General features: G+C 38.3%; 1 protein-coding gene across 5 annotated transcripts in view; it reads right to left on the reverse strand.

Annotated features, from left to right (window-relative positions):
• The window catches only part of PTPRK (protein tyrosine phosphatase receptor type K), a 602,016-nt gene that overhangs the window by 277,048 nt on the left and 306,158 nt on the right, over positions 1-18,810 (reverse strand). The window lies entirely within an intron of this gene.

Below are 18,810 nucleotides of genomic sequence, written 5' to 3' on the forward strand. Positions count from 1 at the left end.
AGTTACTAACACTTCACTTCAATACTTAAATAGGATAAACAGAGAAAATGAGAATTAAGCAGCAGGCTAGTAAGCATCTATCAGTTTACAAGGAGTCAGGAAAGTACAAACATGTCTGATACTCTTCTCTGATGCTAGTCCTGCTCTGCGAGCCGCAGGATACAGAAGGCAAGGTGGATAGGACCAACAGCCCTTTCATAGACGAACTCTCCTAAGTGAAATCAGGAACACTCAGAGATTTAACTTGGCCACAAGCTTCAAACTGTCTTGGTAAACTTTTTTAAGGCTAGAAAGAATGAAAAGGAATGAAAATGCTTCCCCATTTTTCACTTCTGTTTAGGAAAACTCACATGCAATTATCAAGGCAGAAGGACAAACAAGTAAACAGTTGGGTCGAACAGGCAAATTAATTCTCAGACAGAAAATGAGAAACACATTCACAGACTGTCAAAAGTAAATGCTTAAGGCAATTAAAAACCTTTATTACTCTATAAGATTCTAGTAATCTGTCTTTATTACTTCACTCACATCCTCCCAGATTCTTTCACCTGGTATCAACCTGATCCAAACTCAACAGTCTTCTTCCATTGGTCCCTCTCCTTCCCTCCTCACATTTTTTTTCAAAATTCAACAGCACAATCCAATCCTAGGCTCTCACTACGTGATGTCTATATTGCCAGCAGGAGTTTCTTTCTTGCTTTTGTCACCATTATGGCCTCATCCCATCTCTTCCATAAACTATATTTACCTCTACTTCCCATTGTGAGCCTTCCACTGTAAGAAGATCCATCTCCTGATGAACACACACACACTGCAGTGCTAAGCATGCCCACTTAATCCTTGCTTATCCACGTCCTAGATATCTTTCAATGTACCTGCTCAGCTGCTCAGTCCTGTTTCCAATCCCACTGACTGTAACCTGCCAGGCTCCTCTGTCCATGGGATTTTCCAGGCAAGAAGAATAGAATGGGTTGCCACTTCCCCCTCCAGGGGATCTTCCTGACACAGCGATTGAAACTGCATCTCCTGCATTTGCCCTTCAAAGACTATTTCACTAAACTTACTCCAATCTTTGGAGTGCCCTCTCAACTCTGAAATAGCACAGGACTTAGATTCCATATGATCTCTTACTCAGTTATACCAGTATCTCCCAGGGCTGAAAGGATCTTAAAAAAGTATTCAGGCTCATGCTTAAATGTCCTCGACATCTCTAGCAAATGCTTATCCAGATTATGCTTGGCTACTTTCACTAATTGTAATTTTACTACCTCCTAGACTAGCTCATTCGAGGTTTCAACAGCCCTGCAATTACAAAGGTCTTCCTTATAATCAGCTTATATCTCTCACCAAATAGCTTGAAACCACTGGCTATTATTGTACTTTAGTGTCTATAAAAAACAAATTAAATGCCTCTTCTGTGTCCCCAATATTCTATTTGAAGAAATGTATCCAGTCTCCCAAAAGTCTCAAGATAACAATGTACCTTTAGCAATTCTGACATAATTTCTCTGACTTTACTAACGGTTCTGGTAATTATATACTGCTTTTTGTTATTCTAATATTTCAGATATGTGTCAGCCATAGGGCCATTGATCTAGAAAATGTTAGAACCTTCACCAAGATAATGTCAGAACTATCATCAAATCCAGACATTAGTACAATTTCACTATATTTCATTCCTTTCTCCCCCTATCCCCATGGTACCCAATGTGAATTAATCACATGTTAAATATTTAATCAGTTTGGCTTTGAAATAGTCCTCTCAAATTCCTTCTCAATTAATTGCCCACTATAAACTGTATGTTTCTAGGAATAGATTAATTTCTTCCAAGATTTTCCATTTATTATGACAAATGAAAAATTACCAGATTTTTTTCTCAAAAAGAAATAGTTTCAGGGATAGTAAAATTCCATGTGTAAATCAAGCATGATACAGGAAGCCAGGCACTTCATATGACAATATAAACAGACATATATTTATACTATAAGAAAATATTATAGCATGGCAGCATCAAGAAGAGCTTTGTGAGCAACAACTAGTTGGCATTTGAAACATGATAGTGATATATTTCACCAGATAAAATTTCTGTACTTTCAAATTATTCATTTTTTTAAATCACGCTTCTGATTTCCAGTGCTATGTGACGATGTTCACATGTCACATAGGAACAAGACATTTGCCTGGACAGATAAAACACTATGTGGCCAGAAGTTTCAGAGCAACCATTTTCAATGAACCTCAGCTGACAACAGTTGGTACTGCAAAAGGTCAGCCTCTCGCTGGTTGTTTTTGAGAGCAATTTGCATCTCATTGTACTAATTCTACTCCCAATCTATTGCTTAAATTATCCATTGCTCCAGAAGGAATGACATTTCCCTTGGCTGAAAAACTAGCTGTATCACACTACATTAGCAGTGACAAGCCTCAGCAAGGGCAAAGAGATGGCTGGCTCTCCTGCTTTGGCAGGCCCGCTCAGAAGGCACACGGCCAGCACCTGGGGTGATTACTGACAGATTGGCCCAATCGCCACTGCTTTGATGGCAGTCTGCACAGGATTACCAGTCACACGTTGAACAGCCCCATTTCAGTTCACCAAAACAAATGGTGCCACCAAATCGCCCCACAAAATTCCCTGCTTTCAGTAACTTTGCTGGTGAATTTCTGTGTCCAACCAAATGATGCATGCCCACCAAGCTCTGTAATGATGGATGGAGTCATTAGCATTTTAGTTTCTACACTGAACCTGAGGCCAAAGCATATGGCCTGACAGATGTTCCAGCAATGGGCTCTATTTGATTTGCCATCTAGGTGTCCACTTACACTGGACTTTCAAGAAAGAATACTAATTTATAAGTTATAGTCCAACCCCTGTTTCAACTCTTTCACACCCTTGAATGTTATAATATGTTCTGATAACAGAACACTCAGAACATGCTTGAGTCTATACTTTGGTTTACAGTGACAATTAAAAATTACCTTTGAATCTAATCAAATGGTTTCAAATGGACAAAATGGACACAAATGCTGGTAAGGTTTGTAGGCTATTGCCATCTACAGCTTGATTAGTACTGCCAGTGATTTGGTTATTTGATAAAATGTTTCATATACTCACTTTTTCCTCATTCATGGTTTATTTCGATAAACTATATACAGTGAACTAGTTAAACCTTAAGTTTTGACAAATGTATATGTACCCATAGACACAAAACCCCAACAAAGCTACATGACACTTACATTACCTCAAAAAGTTTTCCCGCCCATTTCCACTGAACCTCACCCTCCACATTCAAATACTGTTCTGACTTATCTATCATAATAGATGAACATCGTCTATTCTGGAAGTTAATATAAATAAAGACATACACGACACGCAGTCAGTCTTGTGTGTCTCTTGTCTTTCTGAAAACATAACGTTGCTGAGCATCACATGCACTGGTGCGTATATCATTGGTGCACTCTTTCTCATTGATGAGCAACATGAAAGAACCACAAATTGTTAATTCATTCTCCAGTTAATGAACATGTGGGCTCTTCACATTACTGGTTACATAATGAATAAAGCTGTTACACAAGTCTTTTTGTGAACATGCGCTTTTATTTATCTTATGTAAATACCTGGAACTGCTATATCAAGTTATTATTTGCTTACATGCTTTTTCCTGCCATTGCCATATCTATTACCCATGTTATTAGATTGCAATAAAATAAATTTTATAACCCACGAAATTATACAACCTATTTTTTTACCTTTCCTGTGAACAAATTATCTGATGCCTCTCAGGAATATAACCACCCATTTTTATTATTTTATTTTATTCAAGTGTACTTTAAAATTTCACTTGTGATTTTGTTTCTTATAACCTGGATTTTACCATAAGCCTTTAGTGACGATTCACAAATTCTTTACCACTTGGGGTTTCTCAGGAACACAAAATACGCATAGTTCTAAAACTTGTTGCACACATTAAAAACAGCTATTCATATGGGAAAAACTGCAAGTTATAAGCTGTAAAGAAAGTGGTGTTCATATCTAGAATGAAAGCAACTTCACTGAGCTTTACAAAAGAAAAGGAATTTGAAAGTTCTCTAGGAGGAATTAAAGATTTTATCCTAATTGCCTTATCCAACATCAATGAACTGCATAACATACTTTTTAAAATGATGTTCCATAAATCCTCATGATTTCACCAGATTTATACCTTGCTGACACTCAGTGGACTTTTAAAAACATTCATCCATATTGTTTCATGCATCATTCGTTCAGTCAGCATGTACAAGGAGGTTAATTTGGCTTATATATCTTGTCATTGTTTTCTAAATTGCTAGAGTGAATGACCTACTTCTAAGACTAATTTTATAGCTTAGACCATGCAGGAAAGAACCTCATTAAAGACACAACAAAACCACTATGAAATGCCTTATGAATTATCCCAGATTATCTCAGGTAACTCATTGCATCTGCTTTTTTGTGCTCCATTTTTTACCTAATTGGTATGTCATTTTAAACAATAAAATGACTGAAATATCAATTGCAAGCTAAAGATAATTTTAAAAATCAAAATATGAGATATACAGGATTAATAAATGGAGAGAAGTTATTCTCTAAATATATTTGTATACATAGTGAAAGTGAAGTCGCTCAGTTGTGTCGGACTCTTTGCGACCCCATGATGGACTGTAGCCTACCAGGCTCCTCTGTCAATAGGATTTTCCAAGCAAGAGTACTGGAGTGGGTTGTCATTTCCTTCTCCAGGAGAAATTTCTGACCCAGGGATTGAACCCAGGCCTCCCACATTGTAGGCAGATGCTTTACTGACTGAGCCACCAGGGAAGTCCTTGTATACATGAAACTACCTTAAATATTGTATCAATGCGATCACCTCCCAGCGCCACCACGATCAGAGTTCTCTTTGACTGCAATGGAAAGGGGAAAGAGAAACGAGGGGTGTTTGTAAATCCTCACTTGACTTCCTCATAGAGTTACAGGGGCCTTCTGAACTCAAAATCAGATTTGGAGTTCTTGAATGGCACAATCAATCTGGTAACACAGACCACAGCCTTGTCTAACTCAATGAAACTATGAGCCATGCTGTGTAGGGCCACCTAAGATGGTGGAGAGTTCTGACAAAATGTGGTCTACTGGAGAAGGGAATGGCAAATCACTTCAGTATTCTTGCTGTAAGAACTACATGAACAGTATGGAAAAGCAAAAAGATAGGATACTGAAAGATGAACTCCCCAGGTCAGTAGGTGCCCAATATGCTACTGGATATTAGTGGAGAAATAACTCCAGAAAGAATGAAAAGATGGAGACAAAGCAAAAACACCACCCAGTTGTGGATGTGACTGGTGATGGAAGTAAAGTTCAATGCTGTAAAGAGCAATACTGCACATGAACCTGAAATGTTAGGTCTATGAATAAAGGTAAATTGGAAGAGGTCAAACAGGAGATGGCAAGAGTGAACTTTAGGAATCAGCAAACTAAAATGGACTAGAATGGGTGAACTTAACTCAGATGGTCATTATATCTATTATTGTGGGCAAGAATCCCTTAGAAGAAATGGAGTAGCCATCTTAGTCAACAAAAGGATCCAAAATGCAGTATTTTGATGCAATCGCAACAATACAATGATCTCTGTTCGTTTCCAAGGCAAACGTATCACAGTATCAGTATCACAGTAACCCAAGTCTATGCCCTGACCAATAATGCTGAAGAAGCTGAACGGTTCTATGAAGACCTACAAAACCTTCTAGAACTAACGTCTAAAAAAGGATGTCCTTTTCATTATAGGGGACTGGAATGCAAAAGTAGGAAGTCAAGAAACACCTGGAGTAACAGGCAAATTTGGCCTTGGGGTACAGAATGAAGGAGGGCAAAGGCTAGTAGAGATTTGCCAAGAGAACGCACTGGTCATAGCATACACCCTCTTCCAACAACACAAGAGAAGACTCTATAAATGGACATCACCAGATGATCAATACCGAAATCTGAATGGTTATATTCTTTGCAGCCAAAGATGGAGAAGCTGTATACAGTCAGCAAAAACAAGACCAGGAGCTGACTATGGCTCAGATTGTGAACTCCTTATTGCCAAATTCACAATTAAATTGAAGAAAGTGGGGAAAACCACTAGACCATTAAGGTATGACCTAAATCAAATCCCTTACATTTATACAGTGGAAGTAACAAGTAAGATTCAAGGGATTAGATCTGATAGACAGAGTGCCTGAAGAAACATGAACAGGGGTTCATGACACTGTGCAGGAGGCAGTGATCAAGATGATCCCCATGAAAAAGAAATGCAAAAAAACCAAAACGGTTGTCTAAGGAGGCCTTACAAATAGCTATGAAGAGAAGAGAAGGGAAAGGCAAAGGAGAAAAGGAAAGATATACCCATTTGAATGCAGAGTTCCAAAGAACAGCAAGAAGATATAAGAAAGCCTTCCTCAGTGATCAATGCAAATAGAGGAAATCAAAAGAAAGGGAAAGACTAGAGATCTCTTCAAGAAAATTAGAGACACCAAGAGAACTTTAAATGTAAAGATGGGCACATAAAGAACAGAAATGGTATGGACCTAACAGAAGCAGAAGATATTAAGAAAAGGTGGCCAGAATATACAGAAGAACTATAAAAAATGATCATCACAATTCAGATAATCACAAAGCTGTGATCACTCACCTAGAGTCAGACATCCTGGAAAGGGAAAGTCAAGGAAGCATCACTACAAACAAAGCTAGTAGAGGAGATGGAATTCCAGTTAAGCTATTTCAAATCCTAAAAGATGATGCTGTGAAAGTGCTGCACTCAATATGTCAGCAAATTCGGAAAACTCAGCAATGGCCACAGGACTGGAAATGGTCAGTTTTCATTCCAATCCCAAAGAAAATCAATGCCAAAGAATGCTCAAACTACTGCACAATTGCACTCATCTCACACGCTAGCAAAGTAGTGCTCAAAATTATCCAAGTCAGGTTTCGACAATACATGAACCATGAACTTCCAGATGTTCAAGGGGGTTTTAGAAAAGGCAGAGGAACCAGAGATCAAATTGCCAATATCTGTTGGATGACTGAAAAAGCAAGAAAGTTCCAGAAAAACATCTACTTCTGCTTTATTGACTATGCCAAAACTTTTGACTGTGTGGATCACAATAAACTGTGGAAAATTCTTAAACAGATGGGAATACCAGACCACCTCACCTGCCTCTTGAGAAATCTATATGCAGGTCAGGAAGCAACAGTTAGAACTGGACATGGAACAACAGACTGGTTCCAAATCGGAAAAGGAGTACATCAAGGCTGTATATTGTCACCCTGCTTATTTAACTTATATGCAGAGTACATCATGAAAAACACTAGGTTAGATGAAGCAATAGCTGGAATCAAGATTGCCAGGAGAAATATCAATAACCTCAGATACACAGATGGCACCAACCTTATGGCAGAAAGTGAAGAGGAACTAAAGAGCCTCTTGATGAAAGTGAAAGAAGAGAGTGAAAAAGTTGACTTAAAACTCAATATTCAGAAAAGTAAGTTCATGGCATCAGGTCCCATCACTTTATGCAAACAGACTGGGAAACAGTGACAGACTTTATTTTTTTGCGCTCCCAAATCACTGCAAATGGTGACTGCAGCCATGAAATTAAAAGATGCTTATTCCTTGGCAGGAAAGTTATGACCGACCTACATAGCATTTTAAAAAGCAGAGACAGGAGGAGCCAAGATGGCGGAGGAATAGGACGGGGAGACCACTTTCTCCCCTACAAATTCATGGAAATAACAATTGAACGCTGAGCAAACTTCACAAAACAACTTCTGATTGCTAGCAGAGGACATGAGGCACCCAGAAAATCAGCCCATTGTCTTCAAAAGGAGGTAGGACAAAATATAAAAGATAAAAAGAGAGACAAAAGAGCTAGGGATGGAGACCCATCCCGGGAAGGGAGTCTTAATAGAGAAAGTTTCCAAACACCAGGAAACCCTCGCACTGGCGGGTCTGGGGGAAGTTTTCTAATCTTGGAGGGCAATCTAACTGGGAGGAAAAATAAAACCCACAGATTACGTGCCTAAAAGCAACTCCCAGTGGAAAAGTACCCCAGACGCCCGCATCCGCCACCAGCAAGTGGGGGCGGAACAGAGAGGAGCGGGTGGCATTGCTTAGGGTAAGGACCGGCCCGAAGGTCCGAGAGCAATCTGAGGGACCTAACATGAGATAGCAACTTTAACTGTGGGACAGCAAGAGAGAGAGAGAGAAAATTAACCTGCCTGAACACACTGCCGGCCGTTCGCAGAACAAAGGGACTGAGAAACTCCAGAGAAGAGCTAGCCTGCGGCGGACTGGTCCATCCCCCGCCGGAGGCAGGAGGCAGGGGGGAGGGGAAAGGGGCAAACTCGGCCCCACAGACAGCACCCCTACCGCACTGCAAACAGGCCTCCAGTTTCTAACCAAAGACCTCCTGAGATTCTGGATGGTCGACATCCGCCGGGAGGGTCGCGGGGAGACACAGGGCGCATGCACCCAACAGGCGCAGGCGGAAACTGAGGCTGGGGCCGCGGAGGGGAGAAGGCGCGCCGCACCCAGGGAGAGTGCGCCCCTCAAGCTCCTGGCGGCCTGAGCTGCTCCGGTGGGGAAGGCACAAAAGGCAGGCACAGCCGAGTCCGGAAATTAGGCACTGAAGAGACCGGCAAACAGAAGCCAAATAAACAAAGGGAACTGCTTCACAAGGGACCGGTGCAACAGATTAAAATCCCTGTAGATAACACCGACTACACCGGAAGGGGCCTGGAGATATCGAGAAGTGTAAGCTGGATCGAGGAGCTATCTGAAACTGAGCCGAACCCACACTGACCGCAACAGCTCCAGAGAAATTCCTAGATATATTTTTACCTTTTTTTCTTTTAATTAAAAAAAAATTTTTTTTTCTCTTTTCTTTTCTTTTTTAATTTTTCTATTTTATTTTCTTTTAAAATTTCCAATTACTCCCCCATTACTCCTTAACTTTCATTTTCATATATTTTTACGATTTTTTTAATTAGGGAAAAATTTTTTTTCTTTTTTGTTTTTCCTCTTATTTTCTTTAAAAGTCCTCTATTACTCCTCTATTACTCCTTAATTTTCATTTTCATTTCACTATAACCTTGCCAAAAAAAAAAGAGAAGCCCTATTTTTAAACTGAACTTCATATATATTTCTAAAATTTTTTGTGTTTTTGTTTTTAATATTGTATTTTTAAGAGTCTAACCTCTACTCTAGATTTTTAATCTTTGTTTTTCAGTATGTGATATAAATTTTGGACATTTAAGAATCCAATATTCAGTTCCCATTTTTATTCAGGAGTGTGTTGATTATTCTCTCCCAATCTTGACTCTCCGTTTTCTACCTCAGAACACCTCTATTTCCTCCTTTCCCCTCTCTTCCCAATCCAATTCTGTGAATCTTTGTGGGTGTCTGGGCTACGGAGAACACTCTGGGAACAGACAACTGCGTAGATCTGTCTCTCTCCTCTTGAGTTGCCCCTTTTTCTCCTCCTGCTCATCTCTATCTCCCTCCTCCCTCTCCTCTTTTACATGTAACTCTGTGAACCTCTCTGGGTGTCCCTCATGGGGGAGAAACTTTTCACCATTAACCTAGAAGTTTTATTATCAGTGCTGTATAGTTGGAGAAGTCCTGAGACTACTGGAAGAATAAGACTGAAATCCAGAGGCAGGAGACTTAAGCCCAAAACCTGAGAACACCAGAAAACTCCTGACTACACAAAATTTAAGTAATAAGAGACCATCCAAAACCCTCCATACCTACACTGAAACCAACCACCACCCATGAGCTAGTAAGTTCCAGAGCAAGACATACCACACAAATTCTTTAGCAACGCAGGAACATAGCCCTGAACGTCAACATACAGGCTGCCCAAAGTCACACCTAACACATAGACCCATCGCAAAACTCATTACTGGACACTCCATTGCACTCCAGAGAGAAGAAATCCAGTTCCACGCACCAGAACACCGATGCAAGCTTCCCTAACCAGGAAACCTTGACAAGCCAATCGTCCTACCCGACCCACTAGGTGAAACCTCCACAATAAAAAGGAACCACAGACCACCAGAATACAAAAAGCCCATTACAGACACAGCAATCTAAACAAGATGAAGAGGCAGAGAAATACCCAACAGGTAAAGGAACATGAAAAATGCCCACCAAGTCAAACAAAAGAGGAGGAGATAGGGAATCTACCTGAAAAAGAATTTAGAATAATGATAATAAAAATGATCCAAAATCTTGAAAACAAAATGGAGTTACAGATAAATAGCCTGCAGACAAAGATTGAGAAGATGCAAGAAATGTTCAATAAGGACCTAGAAGAAATAAACAAGAGTCAATTAAAAATGAATAACTCAATAAATGAGATCAAAAACACTCTGGAGGGAACCAAGAGTAGAATAACAGAGACAGAAGAAAGGATAAGTGAGGTAGAAGATAAAATGGTGGAAATAAATGAAGCAGAGAGGAAAAAAGAAAAAAGAATCAAAAGACATGAGGACAACCTCAGGGACCTCTGGGACAATGTGAAACGCCCCAACATTCGAATCATAGGAGTCCCAGAAGAAGACAAAAATAAAGGCCATGAGAAAATACTTGAGGAGATAATAGCTGAAAACTTCCCTAAAATGGGGAAGGAAATAGCCACCCAAGTCCAAGAAACCCAGAGAGTACCAAAAAGGATAAACCCAAGGCGAAACACCCCAAGACACATATTAATCAAACTAACAAAGATCAAACACAAAGAACAAATATTAAAAGCAGCAAGGGAGAAACAACAAATAACACACAAAGGGATTCCCATAAGGATAACAGCTGATCTATCAATAGAAACCTGTCAGGCCAGAAGGAAATGGCAGGACATACTTAAAGTAATGAAAGAGAATAACCTACAACCTAGATTACTGTATTCAGCAAGGATCTCATTCAGATATGAAGGAGAATTCAAAACATTTACAGACAAGCAAAAGCTGTGAGAATTCAGCACCACCAAACCAGCTCTTCAACAAATGCTAAAGGATCTCTAGACAGGAAACACAGAAAGGTTGTAGAAACGTGAACCCAAAACAACAAAGTAAATGGCAATGAGACCATACCTATCAATAATTACCTTAAATGTAAATGGGCTGAATGCCCCAACCAAAAGAAAAAGACTGGCTGAATGGATACAAAACCAAGAGCCCTATATATGCTGTCTACAAGAGACCCACCTCAAAACAAGGGACACACACAGACTAAAAGTGAAGGGCTGGAAAAAAGTATTTCATGCAAATGGAGACCAAAAGAAAGCAGGAGTCGCAATACTCATATCAGATAAAATAGACTTTCAAATAAAGGCTGTGAAAAGAGACAAAGAAGGACACTACATACTGATCAAAGGTTCAATCTAAGAAGAAGGTATAACAGTTATAAATATATATGCACCCAACATAGGAGCACCGCAATATGTAAGGCAAACGCTAATGAGTATGAAAGAGGAAATTAATAGTAACACAATAATAGTGGGAGACTTTAATACCCCACTCACAACTATGGATGGATCAACTAAACAGAAAATTAACAAGGAAACACAAACTTTAATTGACACAATGAACCAGCTAGACCTAATTGATATCTATAGGGCATTTCACCCCAAAACAATCAACTTCACCTTTTTCTCAAGTGCACAAGGAACCGTCTCCAGAATAGATCACATCCTGGGCCATAAATCTAGTCTTGGTCAATTCAAAAAAATTGAAATCATTCCAGTCATCTTTTCTGACCACAGTGCAGTAAGATTAGATCTCAATTACAGGAAAAAAATTGTTAAAAATTCAAACATATGGAGACTAAATAACATGCTTTGAATAACTAACAAATCATAGAAGAAATCAAAAAAGAAATCAAAATCTGCATAGAAATGAATGAAAATGAAAACACAACAACCCAAAACCTATGGGACACTGTAAAAGCAGTGCTAAGGGGAAGGTTCATAGCATTACAGGCTTACAACAAGAAATAAGAAAAAAGCCAAATAAATAACCTAACTCTACACCTAAAGCAACTAGAGAAGGAAGAAATGAAGAACCCCAGGGTTAGTAGAAGGAAAGAAATCTTAAAAATTAGGGTGAAATAAATGCAAAAGAAACTAAAGAGACCATAGCAAAAATCAACAAAGCTAAAAGCTGGTTTTTTGAAAAAATAAACAAAATTGACAAACCATCAGCCAGACTCATTAAGAAACAAAGGGAGAAGAACCAAATTAACAAAATTAGAAATGAAAATGGAGAGATCACAACAGACAACACTGAAATACAAAGGATCATAAGAGACTACTACCAGCAGCTCTATGCCAATAAAATGGACAACTTGGATGAAATGGACAAATTCTTAGAAAAGTATAACTTACCAAAACTGAACCAGGAAGAAATAGAAGATCTTAACAGACCCATCTCAAGCAAGGAAATCGAAACTGTAATCAAAAATCTTCCAGCAAACAAAAGCCCAGGACCAGATGGCTTCACAGCTGAATTCTACCAAAAATTTAGAGAAGAGCTAACACCTATCTTACTCAAACTCTTCCAGAAAATTGCAGAAGAAGGTAAACTTCCAAACTCATTCTATGAGGCCACCATCACCCTAATTCCAAAACCAGACAAACATGCCACAAAAAAAGAAAACTACAGGCCAATATCACTGATGAACATAGATGCAAAAATCCTTAACAAAATTCTAGCAAACAGAATCCAACAACATATTAAAAAAATCATATACCATGTCCAAGTGGGCTTTATCCCAGGAATGCAAGGATTCTTTAATATCTGCAAATCAATCAATGTAATACACCACATTAACAAATTGAAAGATAAAAACCATATGATTATCTCAAAAGATGCAGAGAAAGCCTTTGACAAAATTCAACATCCATTTATGATCAAAACTCTCCAAAAAGCAGGAATAGAAGGAACATACCTCAACATAATAAAAGCTATATATGACAAACCCACAGGAAGTATCACCCTCAATGGTGAAAAATTGAAAGCATTTCCCCTAAAATCAGGAACAAGACAAGGGTGCCCACTCTCACCACTACTATTCAACATAGTTTTGGAAGTTTTGGCCACAGCAATCAGAGCAGAAAAAGAAGTAAAAGGAATCCAGTTTGCAAAAAAAGTGAAACTCACGCTGTTTGCAGATGACATGATCCTCTACACAGAAAACCCTAAAGACTCTACCAGAAAATTACTAGACCTAATCAACAAATATAGTAAAGTTGCAGGATATAATTAACACAGAAAAATCCCTTGCATTCCTATACACTAACAATGAGAAAACAGAAAGAGAAATTAAGGAAACAATACAATTCACCATTGCAACAAAAAGAATAAAATACTTAGGAGTATATCTACCTAAAGAAACAAAAGACCTATACATAGAAAACTATAAAACACTGATGAAAGAAATCAAAGAGGACACAAACAGATGGAGAAACATACCGTATTCATGGATTGGAAGAATCAATATTGTCAAAATGGCTGTACTAACCAAAGCAATCTATAGATTCAATGCAATCCCTACCAAGCTACCAACGGTATTTTTCACAGAACTAGAACAAAGAATTTCACAATTTGTATGGAAATACAAAAAACCTCAAATAGCCAAAGTAATCTTGAGAAAGAAGAATGGAACTGGAGGAATCAACCTGCCTGACTTCAGACTATACTACAAAGCCACAGTCATCAAGACAGTATGGTACTGGCACAAAGACAGAAATATAGATCAATGGAATAGAATAGAAAGCCCAGAGATAAATCCAAGAACCTATGGACACCTTATCTTCGACAAAGGAGGCAAGGATATACAATGGAAAAAAGACAACCTCTTTAACAAGTGGTGCTGGGAAACCTGGTCAACCACTTGAAAAAAATGAAACTAGAACACGTTCTAACACCATACACAAAAATAAACTCAAAATGGATTAAAGATCTAAATGTAAGACCAGAAACTATAAACTCCTAGAGGAGAACATAGGCAAAACACTCTCTGACATAAATCACAGCAGGATCCTCTATGACCCACAACCCAGAATATTGACAATAAAAGCAAAAATAAACAAATGGGACCTAGTGAAACTTAAAAGCTTTTGCACTACAAAGGAAACTATAAGCAAGGTGAAAAGACAGCCCTCAGATTGGGAGAAAATAATAGCAAACAAAGCAACAGACAAAGGATTCATCTCAAAAATATAAAAGCAACTCCTGCAGCTCAATTCCAGAAAAATAAATGACCCAATCAAAAAATGGGCCAAAGAACTAAACAGACATTTCTCCAAAGAAGACATACAGATGGCTAACAAACACATGAAAAGATGCTCCACATCACTCATTATCAGAGAAGTGCAAATCAAAACCACAATGAGGTACCATTACACGCCAGTCAGGATGGCTGCTATCCAAAAGTCTACAAGCAATAAATGCTGGAGAGGGTGTGGAGAAAAGGGAACCCTCTTACACTGTTGGTGGGAATGCAAACTAGTACAGCCGCTATGGAAAACAGTGTGGAGATTTCTTAAAAAACTGGAAATAGAACTGCCATATGACCCAGCAATCCCACTTCTGGGCATACACACTGCGGAAACCAGATCTGCAAGAGACACGTGCACCCCAATGTTCATCGCAGCACTGTTTATAATAGCCAGGACATGGAAGCAACCTAGACGCCCATCAGCAGATGAATGGATAAGGAAGCTGTGGTACATATACACCATGGAATATTACTCAGTCATTAAAAAGAATTCATTTGAATCAGTTCTAATGAGATGGATGAAACTGGAGCCCATTATACAGAGTGAAGTAAGCCAGAAAGATAAAGACCATTACAGTATACTAACACATATATATGGAAATTAGAAAGATGGTAATGATAACCCTATATGCAAAACAGAAAAAGAGACACAGATGTACAGAACAGACTTTTGGACTCTGTGGGAGAAGGCGAGGGTGGGATGTTTCGAGAGAACAGCATTGAAACATGTATATTATCTAGGATGAAACAGATCACCAGCCCAGGTTGGGTGCATGAGCACAAGTGCTTGGGCCTGGTGCACTGGGAAGACCCAGAGGGATGGGGTGGAGAGGGAGGTGGAAGGGGGGATCGGGATGGGGCATACATGTAAATCCATGGCTAATTCATGTCAATGTATGACAAAAACCACTACAATATTGTAAAGTAATTAGCCTCCAACTAATAAAAAAAGAAAAAAAAAGGCAGAGACATTACTTTGTCAACAAAGGTCTGTCTAGTCAAAGATATGGTTTTTCCAGTAGTCATGTATGGACGTGAGAGTTGGGCTATAAAGAAAGCTGAGTGCCAAAGAATTGATGCTTTTGAAGTGTGGTGTTTGAGAAGACTCTTTGAGAGTCCCTTGGACAGCAAGGAGATCCAACCAGTCCATCCTAAATGAATAATCATTGGAAGGACTGATGCTGAAGCTGAGACTCCAATACTCTGGCCACCTGATGAGAACTGCCTCATTTGAAAAGACCCTGATGCTGGGAAAGATTGAAGGCAGAAGGAGCACTGGACGACAGAGGATGAGATGGTTGGATGGTACCACCAATTCAATGGTCTTGAGTTTGAGTAAACTCTGGGAGTTGTTGATGGACAGGGAGGTCTGGCATCATGGGATTGCAAAGAGTTGGACACGCCTGAGCGACTGAACTGAACTGAACTGATCATGTATTCATGGCAGTTGTAGTGTATCATTTTTCATTTAAAATAGAAAATTGGAAGCTTTTCTAGTTTTTGTTCTTTTACCCTATATTAAAACATTTAACAATTGCAGCTCAAGAAAGCCCAATGGTGTGGGCTTTCTAGGCAGTGCATTGGAGGCTGTGCTAAGAATCTGCCTGCCAATGCGAGAGATGCAAGAGACATGCCTGGGTCGGGAAGATTCCTTGAAGTAGGAGATGGCAACCCACTTCACTATTCTTGACAGGAAATTTCCATGGACAGAGGAACCTGGCTGGCTACAGTCTAGGGGTCAAAAAGAGTCAGACATACTGAGCAACTGAGCAAGCACACACGTTACATAATATAGATGATTTGGAGGACACAAAAAGTTGATGGCTGGCTTTTTTACACCTGACCATGACAGGTATACTACTGCTACTCCATTATTCCATTATTTTTGCAAGAGAATGCAAAGGCCTTTCATTCTGAGTCATTTCAGACATTCATAGCAGTCAGCAGAGACTTTAAGCAGCAGTTGTTCTCACAGTGATATTTAACTTAAGGCATGATTTTTTCCCCATGGAGAAGGAAATGGCAACCCACTCCAGTAATCTTGCCTGGAAAATTCCATGGATGGAGGAGCCTCGTAGGCTACGGTCCATGGGGTCGCAAAGAGTCAGACAGAACTGATCGACTTCAATTTCACTTTCACTTTTTTCCCCATACAAAACTAATAACTTAAAAATTTTACATTGCTTCTTCAAACAACAACAGAAAAACAAATTATCAAGGCCATGTTTCAGACCATCAAAAATAATATAAAGGCCTGGTTTTCATCTTAAAGTTGGAAGTGATTTTCATCTCTACCCACATCTCCTTTTACTGAGGCCTGGAAGAGTTTAATGAATTCTCCAAGCACACACGATTAACTGGGTTATAAGAATTAAACAGTTAGAATTAAGAACTGGGCCTCACGACCTTTAGAAGGTTTTTCTACACCAAGCAAAAATAACTTGACATCTGTTTCTATGTATTGCATTGTAGATTCACTGTGGAATCAAGTTTCTTCCTCCTTTATTATGTTTCTACTACTTTTGCAAAAGATGGATCATTTTTTAAAAAATTATTGGCCACTTTTTGATTCACTTACTCTATACAGATACAGATATCAATTATATGTATATATCTACAACTTTATCTCTACAGTTCAATCTTGTTTCTTTGAAAACATTCTTAAACTAGGCAATTGATAATTTTCAATATATCTTAAATATAGAGAAGAATGATTTGAGAGAAGACATTATTGTAATTTAACTGGTCTATTATTGGAAAAGGCAGGAAAACTTTTTCACGAATAAGTATGTAAACTGATGAAGAACTGGGCAATGTCAAAATAGACAAGAAATCCACAAATTCACCTTGGAAAATGTAAAGAGAAAGAAGAGAAAAGAGAAAGTTGAATAGAAATCAAACAGAGTATTTTTATCTTTCATCTTTATTTGAAAAAGGGCAAGAAGAAAATTTATTAAAACTATAGCGAAATGAGTCAATCTAAAAAATAATAAATGAGAACCCACTCAGAGCAGGAGGGCCAGAAAGTCTTTGTTGCCACAAGGCAACTGGTATTGAAGTATACAAAACCCTTTTTATTTCAATGTCACATTAAATCCTGGAGCATAAAACCAGGGGCAGACTACAGAGTCTCTCCTTCTCCAAGACAAGAGTATACAGATCACAATTAAAATAAAATGCCAAAAATGTTCCTAACTAAATGAAAAACAATTAGCAAAATAATTAGAAAATATATCTAAACACATTCTTAGCACTATTTAGGCTGAGAGAGAAAGTAAGAAGGATTGTGATTTGATGTTTAGATAATAAAATAGGTTTCACATTATACAGCACACTCTACAGGAAGAATTATCTTATACTTCAATATCTGTGGGGGAAATTAGGATAATCACAGGGTTAAAAAAAAGGAGAGACTTTATTTCCTTTACACATATTCAGGATGCTATCCTAATACCCACATATCAAATAAATGACAAAAGTGATAATTAGATTTATATGAAATATATCTATTATTAACATTAGAGTGGATGTGGGAATTAAATGAAAAAACACATTTATAACACCCAGTACAATACCAGGCATTATACTAGGAATGATTTTAATAATCATTTCTTATAATCATTACTCCAACCTCCTGCAACCCTCAACACTAATGTTACCTCAACACTAATGATGACCCTCAACACTAATGTTACCTCCCTAAAGGTATCATAAAATAAAGCCTGATGTCTATGTTCAAGAAAGTAAGCTAATGATTTTCCTTTTTGGTCTCTACTGACATTCGCAGGAATTTAAAACTCCAACTAATTAAATCCCTTTCCTCATTCTGATGCAAATAAGAATTAAATAATAATAACAATAATAAAGGTGCTCAGAGGATATTACTTACATTCTAGCTTCAAATATTTAGATCAACAGTCATCAGTCCTGAGTCCAGATTCAAGGCTTTAGAGCTGCTCTTAGCTCCTCCCACCAACCTCTGCCCCAGGATTGACAGATGACTCTCTGAAGGCACGGCACATTCCTTAGTCACTGTTTTCTCACAGATTCTTTTAAAGTTCTTTATATGTACCATTTACATTTCCCCAACATGTATGCTAAACTGCAATTCACTATATACACATTTACTGCAAATTTAGTATGTGCACTGCAAACATCTTGTCCTCAGGTCTGTGATTAACCCCCACACAAAAAACATCCTGAAAATAATTTAATTGGCTTTCTTCCGATTCACATTTCCAGAAACATTTCCAAAGATTTCTTAAAACACTTTTGAAAAAATTTATCAGTATGACAGTTCCTACTTAAGGACTATGCTCTTATAAGCGGAGCTTTCAAAATATTAAATGAGATATTTTTCATTTTTTTCCATTTTTGAATGAATCTAGAAAAATTGTTTTTACAGTTTGGACATAACATTGGAGAATCATAAGGTTTCACAAGGAACTAACCCAAACACCTATTAATTACACAGTGTTATTCATA

The sequence above is a fragment of the Cervus elaphus genome, chromosome 26 (assembly GCF_910594005.1).
Source record: "Cervus elaphus chromosome 26, mCerEla1.1, whole genome shotgun sequence".
NCBI lineage: Eukaryota > Metazoa > Chordata > Mammalia > Artiodactyla > Cervidae > Cervus > Cervus elaphus.